Source organism: Microcebus murinus, chromosome 10 (assembly GCF_040939455.1).
Source record: "Microcebus murinus isolate Inina chromosome 10, M.murinus_Inina_mat1.0, whole genome shotgun sequence".
Classification (NCBI taxonomy): Eukaryota; Metazoa; Chordata; class Mammalia; order Primates; family Cheirogaleidae; genus Microcebus; species Microcebus murinus.
This window is the reverse complement of record NC_134113.1, coordinates 74557501-74574216: the sequence shown is the minus strand read 5'-3', so window position 1 is coordinate 74574216 and position 16716 is coordinate 74557501.

Below are 16716 nucleotides of genomic sequence, written 5' to 3'. Positions count from 1 at the left end.
CTGGCCGGCCTGTCCTACAGATTTTGGGCTTGCCTAGCCAGACTCCACAATTGTAACCCAGTCAATTGTTGACTAGAAGTAGAATGTGATTATGGTTATGTTTTATGAATTTGCCATGAACGTTGAATTGGTGAGTATAGAACCATTGCTCCCAGGGGAAGTGCAGGGTTAGATTCCTGCAAGCCTCTGGTCACAACATTTTTATCAACTGATCAATATATAATAACCTTGTTTTATGTGTGTTTCTGACATCTTATTTAATATATACTTATTACAAATAATTAATTGCACATTCTTTGAATGATTTAAAGCCAGGGGCTTTGGAGCCATTTGTATTATATAGGTTCACTTGCCAACATCCTTTTAAAACAAGCCAGTCTCATGAGCATTGAGAACCTATTCTTCCACATAACCCTTCTGTATAGTACTTGGCAGGCATTTTTTTTCATCATTCTATAGTCTCCTGATCTACAGAACCTGCCTTGCTTGCAAGTTTAATATTTTTCACACTATATTGCCTTTCAAAATGTGTGAGCCAGCCAGCACTGGCCAAGAAAGGCTTAACATTTTCTTTGTTCTGGGTAACACGATCTTACCTTAAATTTCTTTGTTTTCAGCCTCATAACAGTACCTTTCACCAAGCTTTTTTCTTAATCAGTGATTATCTCATTAATGCACAAATTTAGCCACTTTTCCATCTTTTCGATAGCTTCATTAACAACTATAGATGTTATTTTAGTACTTTTCAGAGTGGCCTCATTTATAGAGCAGCGAATTTCTTCTTCTTTTCTCTGGATGTACTATATTGTTGATTTGATTCATTAATATTGAACTTGTAGCCAACAGCACTATAATTCATGTCTGAGTGAAGCTTATATAACACACATATTTTCTCCAAAAGGCAAATCACTGCCTTCTTGTGCTTAGGCGCACAGTGCTTAGGCTTTAGCACGAGGCTTAGGGGGCCATTTTAAACAGTGACATCCTATAAAAAAAAAAGCACAGAAATGTGAAAACATGGCATTAAATAGACTGCAGAAAGGACACTTGTTTATACTATGAAAGCTGAAACAAGGAGGCCGAGTGTTGCCTTGTTCAACCACAGCCGTGTGTCAGGTAATTCAAATTTTTCTCTAGTCTGCGCATGTCTGTGAATGACCATGAAATTACCATGAGTATTAATTACAAAAATACCTTAGCAACTAGGCGTATTCGCAAATGTGAATAATGAGGATCAAGCTCTATGCATCCATCTATGTGTCTATCTATACCTCTTACTGGTTCTGTTCCCCTGGTAGAACCCGGATACAGCCAGCGTTATTAATTACTCTCAGTACGACTGAAATACCCTGGGGAATTTTTTTTTTATTGGAAATCAGTATTGTATCTGATTAGTAGGTGTTGAATAATTGTGAATAAATATTTGTATAATTAAACCGACAGAAATGTTTCAGTTTAGTAAAACATTGTGGCATAAAATATGATGGGAATGAAGGAAAGTTAATCCCTGAGTAACTCAGGTGTATCTCACCAGGCGAAGTGTAATCACTGAGGCAACCGTCGTTACTGGTGGGTCCTCCAGCACCATGTGCTAGGAGAGGAACATTCACCTGCCCTGGCTGAAAGTCAGCTGTGTGTTCTGCCCCACAATGTCCCACAATAAGATGAGGGGGAAATAAAAACAAATCATCTAAAAGAGAAAGAATATCATAAAACAATCACTAATCAGCGTGGTTGAAAATAACGCAATGCACATGAGTAAAATGATAAAGGGGAAAGTATATCACACTTTAGAAGGGAAGAAAATTTTGAGCTAAGAGGGTTTCATAAGGGGTCTGAATCTCTAAAGGAGTGATTCTAAAGGAAAAGCACCGTGGCTTGCACCAAGGAGAAATGGTCACTCTGAAAATTATTTATTAAAAAAAAAACAGGTGGTTTGCAGAGAAAATGAATATTTACATAGGTTTTTTTCCCACAATATGGTTCCAGGTTTAACAATAAATTGGACAATAAAAAATTGAGAACCAGAAACATTGAGAATGACTCTGCAAACAAAAGAGCTGTAGCAAACAGCATCAAGGTATGTGCATTTTTGTTAACACAAGGTGCACCCTAAAGGTATAATTATCTATAACTGAAATTGCAACACTCTTAAAATGCAGAAAGACTTTCCTGCAAATGCCAAGAGCAATACGGAGAATTCTCACAAGAGAACACGTAAAATGAAGGACAGATGTTGGGTATAAATAAATTTGTCTTACACAAAGAAGATGTCTTTTGGTTTGTTTCCGTTGGACTAGAACACACCAGAGAATTGTCCTCAAACTGAATAGCTCCTACATGATTTTTTTCCATTCTGATCATCTAAATAGTCCAGGGGCAATCAGTATAAATGAGATATCAAGAAGAATATCTTAGTGAATGACCAGTTAACAACTATTCTTTTTTTTTCACTCAGCAAACATTCATTGAGCACTTAATATGAGCCAGACAATATTCCAAGAGTTGGGAATACAGTAGCGACCAAGAGATTTGAAGCCCTGTATTTATAGAACTTACACTCTACTGAGTGGTACAAGCAACAAACAAATAAATAAGCAAGAAATAGCAGGCAAGTGTAAGTGTTACAAGGAAAATAAAATAGGGCAATGTGATAAAGAATGACCTTCAGATCAGATGGTCAGGGATGGCTGAACATTTAAGCCAAGGCCTGAATGATAAGAAGGATCTGACCACACAAAGATCCAGGGAAGAGTGTTTCAGGAAGAGTGTATGTCATTACAAAGGGCCCTGTGTTGTATGGGCCCGGCGTGTTCCCAGATCAGAAGGAAGGCTGGAGTGGGTGGAATGCTGCAAGCAAGGAAAGGAGTGGTGGGAACTGGGGTTGAAGAGTTGTATAGACACCATCCATGGAGGCCTTTTAGGCAAAATGAGGAAGAGGAGTTTCATTCCAAGGAGAAAGGGAACCTGTAGGGGTATTTGTGCATGGTTGAGACATAATGTTGAGCTCTCTTAAAGATCACTATGATGGAAGGGTGAGTAATAGATTGCAGAAATGGAAAGGCCAATTAGCAGCTTTTGATTTAGACAAAACAAGAGATATTGATGGCTTAGATTAGGAAAGTGGCAACAGAGGCAGAGCAAAGTAGACACATTTGTGGTATGGCTTGAAGGTATTGTTAAGAATTTGGTCAGGAAAGGGAAATTCAAGATTACATTAAGATTTCTGACTTGAGTGACTAGACAGATGATGGTATTATTTACTGAGATGGGGAAGCCTCGGAAATACTTGAGGAGGGAGTTTGAAACATCTGTTGGATGTCCAATTGTAGATGTCCAATTGTAGATGTTGAGCTGGCATTTGATTGTCCAGATCGAATGTTAAGGGGTGAAGGCAAATTTTATATGCTATGTAAAGCTGCAAAACTGGATGAGAGTGCTAAGGAAGAGAATATGGAAAGAGAAGAAAGGAAATCTCTTTTCAGAGACCTGTGGAATGCTAGCAACATCAGGTCAGGCTGATGTGCAGTGGTAACCAGACTCTCAGATGTCCTCTTGCATAGTTCCCCCCAACAATGAACCACAGCTGGTGTATGTGACCAATGGAATATTGTGGAAGAGATGGTGTGTGACTTTCAAGGTTTGATCACACAAAAAATTGCACCAACCCCCCCAGCATCATGGAGAAGCCATGTGAGTGAACCAGTCCAAGTAAGCCTTCAGATGACTGGAGACCCACCTGACATCTGACTGTAACCCCAGAAGAACCCAAGCCACTTACAGATTTATAACCCACAGAAATAAGGAAAGATAATTAACGAGTATTGTTATTTTAAACCACTACATTTTTAACTTATTTATCATGCAGAATAGATATTGATAGAGGAACAAGCAAAAGAGACCAAGGGGGAAAAAAAAAAAACAATTTGTCAGAAGATGATCAGGAGAACTGAGGCAGTCAAAGAAAAGTTGTAGGTTTGAAGAGAAAGGAGATATGAAATAATTGTTTTGGAGGATGGGAAGGTAATCACACTATAAAACTCAGTAGGACTGGTAGGAAGCATTGAGTCCCCATTTGATATTTGTATTCTTAAATCTTCAAAGTTATGTGTTTTTTTCAATGACTAAATAGGTGCTTGGATTCTGGCAAAATATGCAGAAAATTGGAGTTAAAGAGAGTTGTGGTTTTATGAGGTGGGTATGAAGAAGGAAGGAAGGAAGGAAGGAAGAGGAGAGTTAATGTTATAGGAAGAGAGGGATTATAAAGATGGACATAGACTGGAACATGGGTAAGAAACACAGTGAAGACATGGAGGGAACAGAATGAAAGGTAGAAGAAACTGAAGCTTGGAGTCCTTGATAGAATAGAAAAACTACTGGAGTGGAAACATTAGAGAAAGTGAGCTGGAAGGGAAGAAGGCAGTGGTTAGATGTTAGTTTGCTTGAAACTGAGATTTCAGATGCATTGTAGACATTGATGGAGAAAAGTATAAGGAAATAATGACAATTATTTTGAAAATAATAGCTAACATTTATTAAGCATGCACTATGTGCTAGACCTTGTTTTAAGAATCATTCATGTATTATCATTTCTCCTCACAACAACTTCATTTTACAGATAAGGAAACAGGGGCATAAATATTAAAAGAGCATGCCCCAAATCACATAGCTAATAAGTAGTAGCTCTGGAATCCCAACCCAGGCAGTACTTTTAACTAATCGGCCACAATGACTAGAGGAGTGGGTAGCTAATGACAGCAACAGGAAAAGAAGTGTACGGTGACTCCCTTTTCAAAAGGGAAATGGAGGAGAGAGAATGAGATGCGAGAATAGGATGCTAGTCGACATCCACTTGCTGAGATATACCAGCAGTGTTAGATTGGGGGATGTCCAGAATGAGGATGAGAATCCAAGTGTTGGCAAAACACCTGGGAGGCTTAGGCTTCCGTTAGCAATGGAGGCAAATGGGAATGAGAGGCAGGCAGACTGGTCCTGTCATTCTATTCAAACGGGAGGACATGGGGCCGCTGGGCAACTCTTCTCACTTGCAGCTCCAGGGACACGATGGCCCAAGTATGAGTGAAGGCTGTCTGGTGGCCAGGTGTCAGGGACCCCAAAAAGATAAAACCTAGAAATTGCTTCCGTGTTATCCATGCATGAAGATGCTGAGATGGGCTACAAGTTAGCAGGCAAGTTTAAGGACTGTGAGACTCTCGTAATCTGAGAAACAACTTCCTACTCTGAGTCAATCATTAAGAATTCAGGGCTATTCCAGCATAGTTCTCTCTGGATCATTGGAGATCCAGAAAAACTAGGTCATGTAATACCTTAAAGAATTAAGAGACCAAGAAACAGTAAAACCTGGGGAATCCTATAATGTATTTTCTTTCACTTCCAAGCCATTCTCTATGAGGAAATTGATAATTTGACCTGATTAACCAGCGGTTGAAGCAGTTTCCTGGATAATTTAGAAGAGATAGAAAAGTTCTCAGACAAACAGCCTATGAGTGGAAGTTTACATATGAAACTCACATAGTTGTTGCCCCTGAGAAGAAGGGAAAGGAATAGGACCTTTTAAAATGTAGTTAAGGTAGACATTGGACGTATCGGCCATGTTTCATTTCCTGAATGGATTGGAAGAATTCTAAATGTTCACAGTTATTCTTTTGAAGAAGTAGGAATACAGGTGTTTGTTTCATTTTTCTATCTATTTTCTCCAATTTTTAACTTTGTAGGGAAAAAAAAACAGAAAAAGCAGCCTTGAAAGAATTATTTTTAATAAATGCTTGAATAAGAATAGCCGGGCATGGTGGCACATGCCTGTAGTCCCAGCTACTTGGGAGGCTGAGGCAGGAGGATTGCTTGAGCCCAGGAGTTTGAGGTTGCTGTGAGCTAGGCTGACGCCATGGCACTCACTCTAGCCTGGGCAACAAAGCGAGACTCTGTCTCAAAAAAAAAAAAAAAAAGAAAAAGAAATCATATGCTCTAGGTAAAGAACTAAAAAGAAATGTATAAACATAAAAATTAGGATTACAGGACATTTTATTTCAAGCAGGAGCCATGCTAAATTGCATTTGAATTTTCCTCTCACTTAAATTAACTGCCTCACCCTTTTTTTCAAACTTATGACACATGAGTGCACAACCATGACCAATTACAGCATCACTTTCATGTGTCCGTGGTGAGTGCGTTGCACAGGCGTGCATTCACTTTAACAAGTCCTGGCCAAAAGCCCATAAAGCAATTGTGACCTTGCAAAAAAAAAAAAAAAAAATGCACCCTCCAGAAATGTTACACATAAATTTATTTCACTGAGGCACAGAACAAGAGAACAAAAACCCCATCAGATATATAATAATAGGACCCAGGTTTTTATTCCATCAGTGAGCTGGCTGTCACTTTATAGTCTTTCAAAAATGTATTTGAGGGCTGCTTAGAGATGGAGTGTGACATATTTCATGTCTTACTTCATGGTGAATAAGGGGCTCCTGAAAGGTGCTGAGCCCAAGGCCCTGCATAGTGACATAACACGTATCTCCAGCACAATGATGCCGTGGATAAGAGGAGAGCTAATTATCAGTGCCCAATACTTATGAAATGTAGACTAAAGCCACTTGGGACCCACAGCATAAAGAGAAAAATAGATTAGAACAATTCTTTCTGTGTCTAGACATTTCCAACTGTCTAAGAAGATCGTGAGGGGCTCAATCTCTAGGAATTAGAGCAGCCTACATAGGAATCAGGATCTGGATTGAAATCAGAGTCTGTGTTCAAATCCTGGATCTTCCACCTTCTAGCTGTGTACACCGTGCAAATTATACAACCTCCCTGAGCTTTGCCTTCCACATGTCTAAGTCTGACAAAAAGACCTACTTTGTAGGGGCACAGGGACAACTAAACATATAAATTTCCTGGTTTAAAGTAGACACTCCATAGTATTCCTCTTTTCCTTCCCAATGGCAGAGGTAATAAAAAAAATTCATCCCAACTCTCAAGAAATTGAAAAATAGCATCATAGATGCATTGGGCAGGAAGCTTATCTGATACCCCCATTCCCAATTCCTAAAGACCTACTCAACTTCATTAGGATTATTGTACAATAACAACAACAATGAATCTTATTGAATGCTTTAGACTTGCTGGGCTCTTTGCTAAACTATTTCTACACTTGGTTGCACGTAGACCTCACAACTACCTCAGGAGGAATTATTCCATTATTCCTATTATTGGAGTGAGAAAATAACCTACATTCATACTACTATCATATGAGAAAGCCGAGACTTGAACCCAGTACTTCTGACTAGATATGGGGCTAATCACTAGTCTATGCTACTCCATCATGATTAAAGATAAAAGAGAGGAAATCCCAGGACCACTTTTCAGAAACAAAACTATCAGGACAACCCTTCAAATCATTATGCAATTTCCTTGTGTGAAAGCTAAACACTGTTTCTTACTGTTCAAGTCCTAATTCTAAAAGCTTTGACATATGATCTTGATCATATGAATTTTTGACAGTTAATAGCTGCAATCTGATGTTGAGCTACATTTGCTACATCACTTGAGAAAATTCAGTCAAAAATAAGTTGCACAACATCCCAGTGAACAAGCCAGAAAGATATATTTGCCTTGCATCTGTTTATTTTCTTTGCCAAGTAAATAAGCAGTCATCTGCCCTAGTACAAAGTTTACCAGCTGCCCGGATCCAACAACCGTGAGTTAAACTCCAAGCCAAACCATGTAATTAGTTGAGCCAGGTACACAAGAATAATCCAGATGGAAGTGTGCTTAATAAATGGCTTTTATTTTAATTTTCACTGACAGAACCATGAATGAAACACATTCTCTATTCTCTTCCTCCATTCTTCAAGGGAATTCAAATGACCTTATCAACATAAACTAGCTGCTATTTCACTAGCATAATGAAATTATCAAAACTGGGTATAACAAACTTTTAAACTGAGGCTATGAATGTTTAATGCATTTATAATAAGAAGAAAACAAGACACTACTGCCAATGTATTCATTTTGTTTCTAATTACCAATTTTGTGGAGACATATTTCTGCTATTCCAACCAAGGTCTCAAATATCACTGACAAGTCGACAGCTCTCATTTTCTCCAACTAAATCCAGCTGTGAGCATTTAGAAATAATGATATTAATTGGAAGCTAGAAATCAAATTATAAACTTAGCACATAGAATAAATAAGGAAGTCTCTTTGGAAGGAAATTAAATGTGTAGAGGCTTAAATCAATTAATAGGCATTGATAATGGCATAGTCTCTCCATCTTCTGGAAGAGAAAAACAATTGCACCCTGAAGGTTCCTGACACCATTTTGAAAATACTAAAATTTGGCCGGGCGCAATGGCTCACGCCTATAATCCTAGCACTCTGGGAGGCCGAGGCGGGAGGATTGCTCGAGGTCAGGAGTTCAAAACCAGGCTGAGCAAGAGCGAGGCCCCCGTCTCTACTATAAATAGAAATAAATTAATTGGCTAACTAATATATATAGAAAAAATTAGCCGGGCATGGTGGCTCATGCCTGTAGTCCCAGCTACTTGGGAGGCTGAGGCAGCAGGATTGCTTGAGCCCAGGAGTTTGAGGTTGCTGTGAGCTAGGCTGACGCCATGGCACTCACTCTAGCCTGGGCAACAAAGAGAGACTCTGTCTCAAAAATAAAATAAAATAAAAATAAAAATGAAAATAAAAAAATAATAAAAATAGTAAAATTCTTTCAAGTTACAAATAGGTATAAAGAAAATTTTGTTTAAATGATAATCAATTTTGAACTTTCAAAACTATGCAGGATTCAATTATGATAAAAATCTCAGAACTATTGTTCTCGGTCTCAAAAAAAATTACCATTAATATTAAGTGGCTTGAATATTTTTGATTTTCACATTTAACTAATACGTTCCTTCTGGGTTTATGATCACTTTTTGCTACATAGGAATCTAATTCTAAATCAAAGGTGACTATGCCACTATGCTTGTTTTTGGGGACAACAGCCCCTTGTCTCAACATCCTCTATGACAGGGCTCCCCACCTCCCCAAACTCATCCTGCCCACGACTGCTGTCCGGAGCAGAATGTGTGTCACACTCACATATTCTGCAGTTGCATGCCCCTCATTGTCTTTGTGCTGTGCTCTCTACCTGGAGACTTCCCCACCTTTCTTTAGTTCACTATTAGGACTCCGCTCCAGCTAAACTTTCCAGATTGGGTAAGATGCTCTGTCCTGTGGCTCCATGGCACTTTTATGCACACTTCCATCATTGCATTTTTTACTCATATGAGTTTCCCACTGAGGTGTAGACAGACATCTAACCCCTGCTGGACCTATGTGTGTCTTTTATGAGAACCTGGAATTAGGACACAGAAATTCTATTTCATCTCTTTTAAGGACTCAATCTGAAAGGCCATGCAAAGCTAGGATGGAGGCATCTCTGCACTTACCAAATTAGGGAAAGCCAGTCTTTGAAGAGAGGATGAAAGGAAGACAACATGAACAAAAAGCAAAATAGCAGCCACAATCACTGAAAATGTGAAAAATAAATCAGTTTGACCCTGCCATCTCCTGTGTCCAGAAACCAGGATCACACATCCAACCCTGGGTTCTGTGAGATTCTCATGTATCCTTCCAATAAAGTCCCCATTTTTGCTTAAACATTTTTGAAACCTTTTCTGTTTCCAGCGAGCAAATAATCCCTAAGGCACTAATGTGCAGAAAGTAATGAATATATGTCTCTTAACTAAAAAAATCAATGCCTTTTTTTTTTACTTCAACATATTATGGAAATACAAATGCTTACATTATGTATATTGCCCTTGCCCCACCTGAGTCAGAGCTTCAAGCGTGTCCATCCCCAAGACCATGCACACCGCACCCATTAGGTGTGTATGTACCCATCCCCTCCTCCCCACTCCCACCTTCCTGACATCCAGTGAATGTTATTACTATGTGTGCACTTAAGTGTTGATCAGTTAATATCAATTTGATGGTGAGTACATGTGGTGCTTGTTTTTCCAGTCTTGGGATACTTCACTTAGTAGAATGGGTTCCAGCTCTATCCAGGATATACAAGAGGCACTAGACCACCACTGTTGTTTTGTGGCTGAGTAGAACTCCATGGTATACATAGACTACATTTTATTAATCCACTCCTGTACTGATGGGCACTTGGGTTGTTTCCACATCTTTGCAATTGTGAACTGTGCTGCTATAAACATTGGAGTGCAGATGTCTTTTTTATAGAATGTCTTTTGTTCCTTTGGGTAGATGCTCAGTAATAGGATTGCTGGATCAGGTGGTTTTCTACTGGTAGCTCTTTGAGGTATCTCCATATTGCGTTCCATGGAGGTTGTACTAGTTTGTAGTCCCACCAGCAGTGTATAAGTGTTCCTATCTCTCCCCATCCATGCCAACATTTATTGTTTGGGGACTTTTTGATAAAGGCCATTCTCACTGGAGATAAGTGATATTGCATTATGGTTTTGATTTGCATTTCCCTTATGATTAGAGATGTTGAGCATCTTTTCATATGTTAGCCATTAGTCTATCTTCTTTTGAAAAGTTTCTGTTCATGTCCTTTGCCCAGTTTTTGATAGGTTTGATTTTTTCTTGCTGATTTTCTTGAGTTCTGTATAGATTCTAGTTATCAACCCTTTATCAGATGTGTAGCATGCAAATATTTTCTCCCATTCTGTGGGTTGTCTGTTCGCCCTAGTGACAGTTTCTTTGGCTGTAAAGAAGTTTCTTAATTTGATCAGATCCCATTTATTTATTTTTGTAGCTGCTGTGATTGTGTTTGGGGTCTTCTTCATAAATTGTTTGTCAAGGCAAATGTCTATAAGAGATTTTCCAACATTTTCTTCTAAAATTCTTATGGCTTCGTGCCTTAGGTTTAAATCTGTTATCCATATGAGTTGATTTTTGTGAGAGGTGAGAGGTGTGGATCCTGTTTCAGTCTTCTACATGTGTCTATCCAATTTTCCCAGCACCATTTATTAAATAAGGATTCTTTTCCCCAGTGTATGTTTTTGTCTGCTTTGTCAAAGATTAGATATAAGGATGGTTTATTATCTGGGCTCTCAGTTCTGTTCCATTGATCTATGTCTCTGTTCTTGTGCCAATACATGCTCTTTTAGTTTCTATAGCCTTATAGCATAGCTTGAAGTCTGATAAATTAACATTAGCGCTAATTAATTGAAGCAAGAATGGTTACTACCTCTGTGACTGACTTATTTAATTGAAAGGTATTATTTTCAATCCCTGTGATTCTTTCTTCTGTTTGATCCACCCTGTTCATAAGGCTTTCCACTGTGTTTTGTAATTCCTTGAATAAATTCTTCATTTCCAGAAGTTCAGTTTGATTTTTCTTTAATATTTCAATTTCTGTAGTGAATTTTTCTTCCAAGTCCTGAATTTGTGTGTGTGTGGTTTCTTTGTGTTATTATCCATTTTTTCTTACATATCATTGAGTTTTCTTACAATCCATGTTCAAAATTCTTCTTCAGTCATTTTAGTATTCTGAATTTGGTTGATGCTCATTGCTAGAGAGCTGGTGTTTGAGCTCTGGGCATGTGCTTTCCATTTGATTCTTCATACTTCCAGAGTTCCTCTGCTGATCCCTTCCTATCTGTAGCAGCTGTTGCTTCTTACCTTTAGATTTTTGTTTGGATGATGACATGCCCTGTTTAGTCTCTGAGCCAGTAGGTGGTGTTTGTGGGTGAGATTAGACCACACCCTGTATGATGAGTCAGTAGATGCACTTAAAGGCTGTGCAGAATGACCTCCCTATCAGTAGGTGGTTCCTGCTGGGAGGAACAGGCTGCAGTGTTGTTTTTGAGTCCTGTAACCACCTCTTGTTCCTCTGGAGAAGCACTCTAGTGCCTCAGGTGGTGAGTGGGGCCCTGGGACTTCCAGGTGTGTCCTTATTCTCCACCTCAGTAGGGGCAGGTGGGGGAGTGAGTCTGGGTGGAGCTAGGTTGGGTAAGCCTGCCCTCAAGCTCCACAAATGCTATAGCAGGGGTCAAAGGTCTGTTCTCTGCTTCTGGGCAAAGCTGCAAGGGAGGGTCTGAAATGGCCCCACTCAGCTGAAAAGTCTGCATGTGGGGATGGGGCTGTCTGAGACCTGCAGTCTGGAGCAGGTTCCACTTCTTTACACCCTCCCCTATTCCACAGTTTCTCCCAGGCAGGACCTCAAGCCAGCGGATCTCCCCTGGCTGTGATGCGAGCCGGGAGGTTCCCTGCCCAGGATCCCAGCCTGAGCTGGGCACAAGACCTTCCTGTGGGAGGAGGGTTGCCCTTCAAGCAGGCTGATCTGCTCCTTAAGGCACACACACCTCAGTTGGCTCCTTCACAAATATCCCTTCTGTGCCCCGGGGCAATGCAATCAAGACCTGGGCATATGAAATCTGGTCTGTAGGCCTGTCCCCTGGAACCTGGAGATCAACCCCTGACCCTGCCAGGGAGAGGAGTGCTGGTCTCAACTCACCCATGGGGTGCCCAAGCTGGATCTATGTCTCTCTGCCTCGGGATTTTCCCCACTCTCCTGAAGTCACCAGGCAAGCAGCACCTGGGAGGGCTAGCTCACAGTCTGAGTACCCATCAGTCTGTTATAGGGCCCCAAAAGGAAAGGTCCCATTCCCTGCAAATGCCTCTGGGTGGTGGCTAAATTGTCTCTCTCGGCAGGTGCAGGTAGAGCAGGGAAAGGGGAGAATGAAGCAATATGGCGCCTGCTGAGCAGCTTGGGTCTGTAGGCTGGGAGGTGCCCCGAGGGAGCTGGGAGCCTGGTTCCCTGTCTGCAAGAGGCTCACTGTTCACTGGGGGTGGCCATCTCTGGGCTGGTGTTGGCAGGTGTCTCCAACTGCTCCAGAGACCACCAGCAGTCTGACATGCAAGGGAGGGGAAAGTTAACCTCTCCACCTACCATTCTCTCTGGTCTCCAAGCCTCTCTGGGGCCTTTCTCCTTCCAGTTCTCCTCCACAACTTCTTCCCATGGAGTCTTCTGAAGTCTCAGGCCCCCTTCCTTCCCATCCTCATCTGATCTATGTTTGTCTGCCTGTTTTGTTTTTTTTTTTTTTTTTTCACTTTCTTCTAAAATCTGTCTTTCTCACAGAGACACTCTGGCTGGTGGTTTTTCTCATCCGCCATCTTGCCCCTCTCTCAATGACTATTTTTTTTTTTTTTTACATATTAGGTCAGGAGGAGGATTCCCTCTCAACCCTGAACACCCACCAGGTCCTTGAACTTTTTAGTCACCATTGAAGGAATAGCAATTTTTAAAAGAAGAAAAATAGTAATGCAGTTTTATAAGAATTTGGACATAGAAAGAACTTAGAAGGCATTCAAAAAAGTCAACCTCCTCCAGTTGCCACCAGTTAAAAAAGTCATAATTATAATAGATCAGAATCACAATAGAGCCCAAGTTTCCTGTCAAACAAGCCACTTTCCCTATTCTACCTGTTATAATATGCTATAATACCTTTGGCTCAAGCACAAAGGGAAACATCTATTCTGTGACATTAGCTTTCACACAAGCAAACCAATGAGTGGTTCTACATCCTGAAGTTTTTCTAAATATAGCAGTGAGAGTCAGTGGTAAAGAGTTTAAATCTTTAAGACTTTCTGGTCTCTTGGTCTTCAACCATGCTAACACCTGTGTCTTTTGCTTAAAGAAGAACCAGAGGGCCTCTCAATCTCATCCTTTCTAGAATGTTTGTCCATCTTGTAGAGTTGTAAATTAGATGATTTAATGAAGAATCATCAGAAAGAAATAAACTGCACCAGGGATAAAATGTTGCATATAAACCAAAGTTACAGTTATCAAATTAAACAACCATTTCTAACCAAAAAATATAAATGTTCCTCTATTTGTAGCACAGATCATAATTCCTCTCATCATCAGTCACAAATAAAAATTACTTAAAGCTAAAAGCAAACTATAAAAGAAAATATGTGATAAAGAGTTAACGTCAATCACATGAAGCTCTGTCAATCAATTACACAAAGGCATTGATTATTCATTAGGTTCGGAGGGATGCCCGAACCTTAACCTCAACACAATTATCCTTCCACTCACCCAACTCTGGGTAGTTTTTTTGGATTTGTTTTATTTCTTTTTCAAATTATGATAAATTAATTGCCTCCATCCCCTATAAATCCAGATTTATGTTCTCTTTAAATACTTCACCAATACTTTGGAGGTTAAATCTTTAAGGGCAAATCTTTAATGTGAGTCTCCCCACAGAGACTGCTGCTTAGAATGATTTCAAAATCAATGTGCATTTTCTAGCTTATGTATAAAGATGACTGTGACTTACATAATGCAAACAGTATTAATATTTTTAAAATATAAAAATATATTTTAAAATAAAATATATTTAAAATATATTTTAAAATATAAAAATAACTTGCCTTATCAAAATAAAGTTCATCTATCTAAAAATTGGTAAACTATGTCTTAGTTTATTTCTTGCATTCCAACTTAATGATTTGTTTATTTAACTAATGTTGCTTTATTCAGCAGAGACTCTAAAAATGTCAAACGGGGTATTTTCTTCAAGCTGTTAGTCACAGGAAAATAAAGAATAAACACAAGCAGGTCTTTCCAATCAATTCTCATCTGTTAAATAATTACACAGTCCTTTGGTGAGGACTTAGTGTTAAAACAGGCATCTTGTGCCCAATCTAAACATGATGAACTTTACAATATTATGCAGAATACTTTTATTTTTACTCCCTTTTTCTTTCTACTCTGTTTTTGTTCCCTTTCAAATGTTATAAGCTAATAAAATGAGAGCAAAATATTTTATATCATATACATGTCAGACCAAGACTATACTATTTTCTCTACTTAACCCAATAGAGCAGGAGGAAACATTACAGAAAGAAAATGGTTCTCAACAATAATCCTTCAACATTTTTGGCATACGATAAACATGGGTAAATTCTAGCACTACTACTTATTAGCTGCCTCCAAATACCAGGTTGTTTTAATCCTTTTCACATACTGTCTCATTTATTCTTCACAACCATTCTATGGTGTAGGTACTAGAATTTTTGCCATTGTTCACATGAGGAACGACAGAGTTAATAAATTCACCCAGGATCATATGCCTAGTGAATGGTGGTGCAAAATAAGAACACAGGCATTCTGGCATGCACGAGTCCATGCTTTTAACCACTCTGCTTACTGCCTACTTCACAGGTTTTTGTAAAAAGTAACATTTTTAAACACAGTTGGCCCTAAATAACAGTGGTTTTGACTGCACAGGTCCACTTGTATGTGGATTTTGCCTCTGCCTCCCATGAGACAACAAGACCAACCCCTCCTCTTCCTCTTCTTCTTCAGTCTACTCAATGTGAAGATGATGAGGATGAAGACCTTTCAATGATCCACTTCCACTTAATGAATAATAAATATATTTTCTTTCCTTATGGTTTTCTTACTAACATTTTCTTTTCTCTAGCTTACTTTATTGTAAGAATACAGTATATAATACATATAACATACAAAATATGTGTTAATAGGCTGTTTTTGTTTCTGGTAAGTCTTTTGGTCAACACTTGGCATTAGTAGTTAAGTTTTTGGGGAGTCAAAAGTTATATGCAAATTTTCAATTGCATGAGGGTCAGCATCCCTAACTGTGTTGTTCAAAGGTCAATTGTATAGGTAAAACAATTAACATGGTTTCTGATCCTTAGTAAGTACTCAATCCAGGGTAGCTATTATGGTCACCATAATGGTTATTGTGTTGATAATCATGATCATGAATCACAATGCTTATTACTGGATTATAAAATAATTTTTTATATTTTAAGTTGTTTTGATATCTATAATCTTATTTTCTTTCTGTTAAAAAATTGGCCTCTAAACTCTCTGTGATTTTTTAAAATGTTTTAAGCATGTATATTTCTGGCATTCTGTCACAAGCACTCTGCAAACATAATATCAGTCAATATTCAAATTATATGAGATATAATCTTCAGGGAAAAAAACATTCGAGTTTTTCAACAAATAATTTGGGACTACAAGGATTTGCTGCCTGGTCTAGAATTATGTTCTCATGAAAGAACTATCAATATGTCTCCTGAGTTTTTACAATATAAAGATAAACTGAGATTGGGTTTATTACAAACACAACCTTTCAGCAGTCTACATTAGAAAGAAGGAATGTAGGAGGTAGAAAACAGACTGATACACACACACACACACAAGCAGAGCAACGATAAAGCACAAAGCTCTAACTTGAGTTTGCAAAAGAATGGAAAGATGTTTGGCGGTCTTGAAATCACAGCTCTTAACCGAAGATTGGGAATTTCATATGGTGACTGTTTAGCTGATGGAAAAGCGTGAAGCCTGGGATATTCTACCAAGAAGCTATTCTGACAGTAATTGAATTGCATGTCAACCAGAAATGCCTACCTTCCAATAGTAGCTCTTTCAATATATGTTCGTGGACATACATTAGAAAGTAGATGCCTAACTTTGATTAGTTTAAACTGAGAGGAAAAGAATTTATCTCCTATTGACTGAAAATCATACGGGTGATGAAAAATTATCAGGAACTAGTATCCAGTCAACATTAAGCAAAATGAACCAAGGATAGCAGTAGCTAGAATCTGTACCAAATGTTACCCATAAATTTTAAAAAATATTTGTCTCCTTAGCATGTGATTGATTTGGAAAAAGCTTTTAGTGCTAATTTC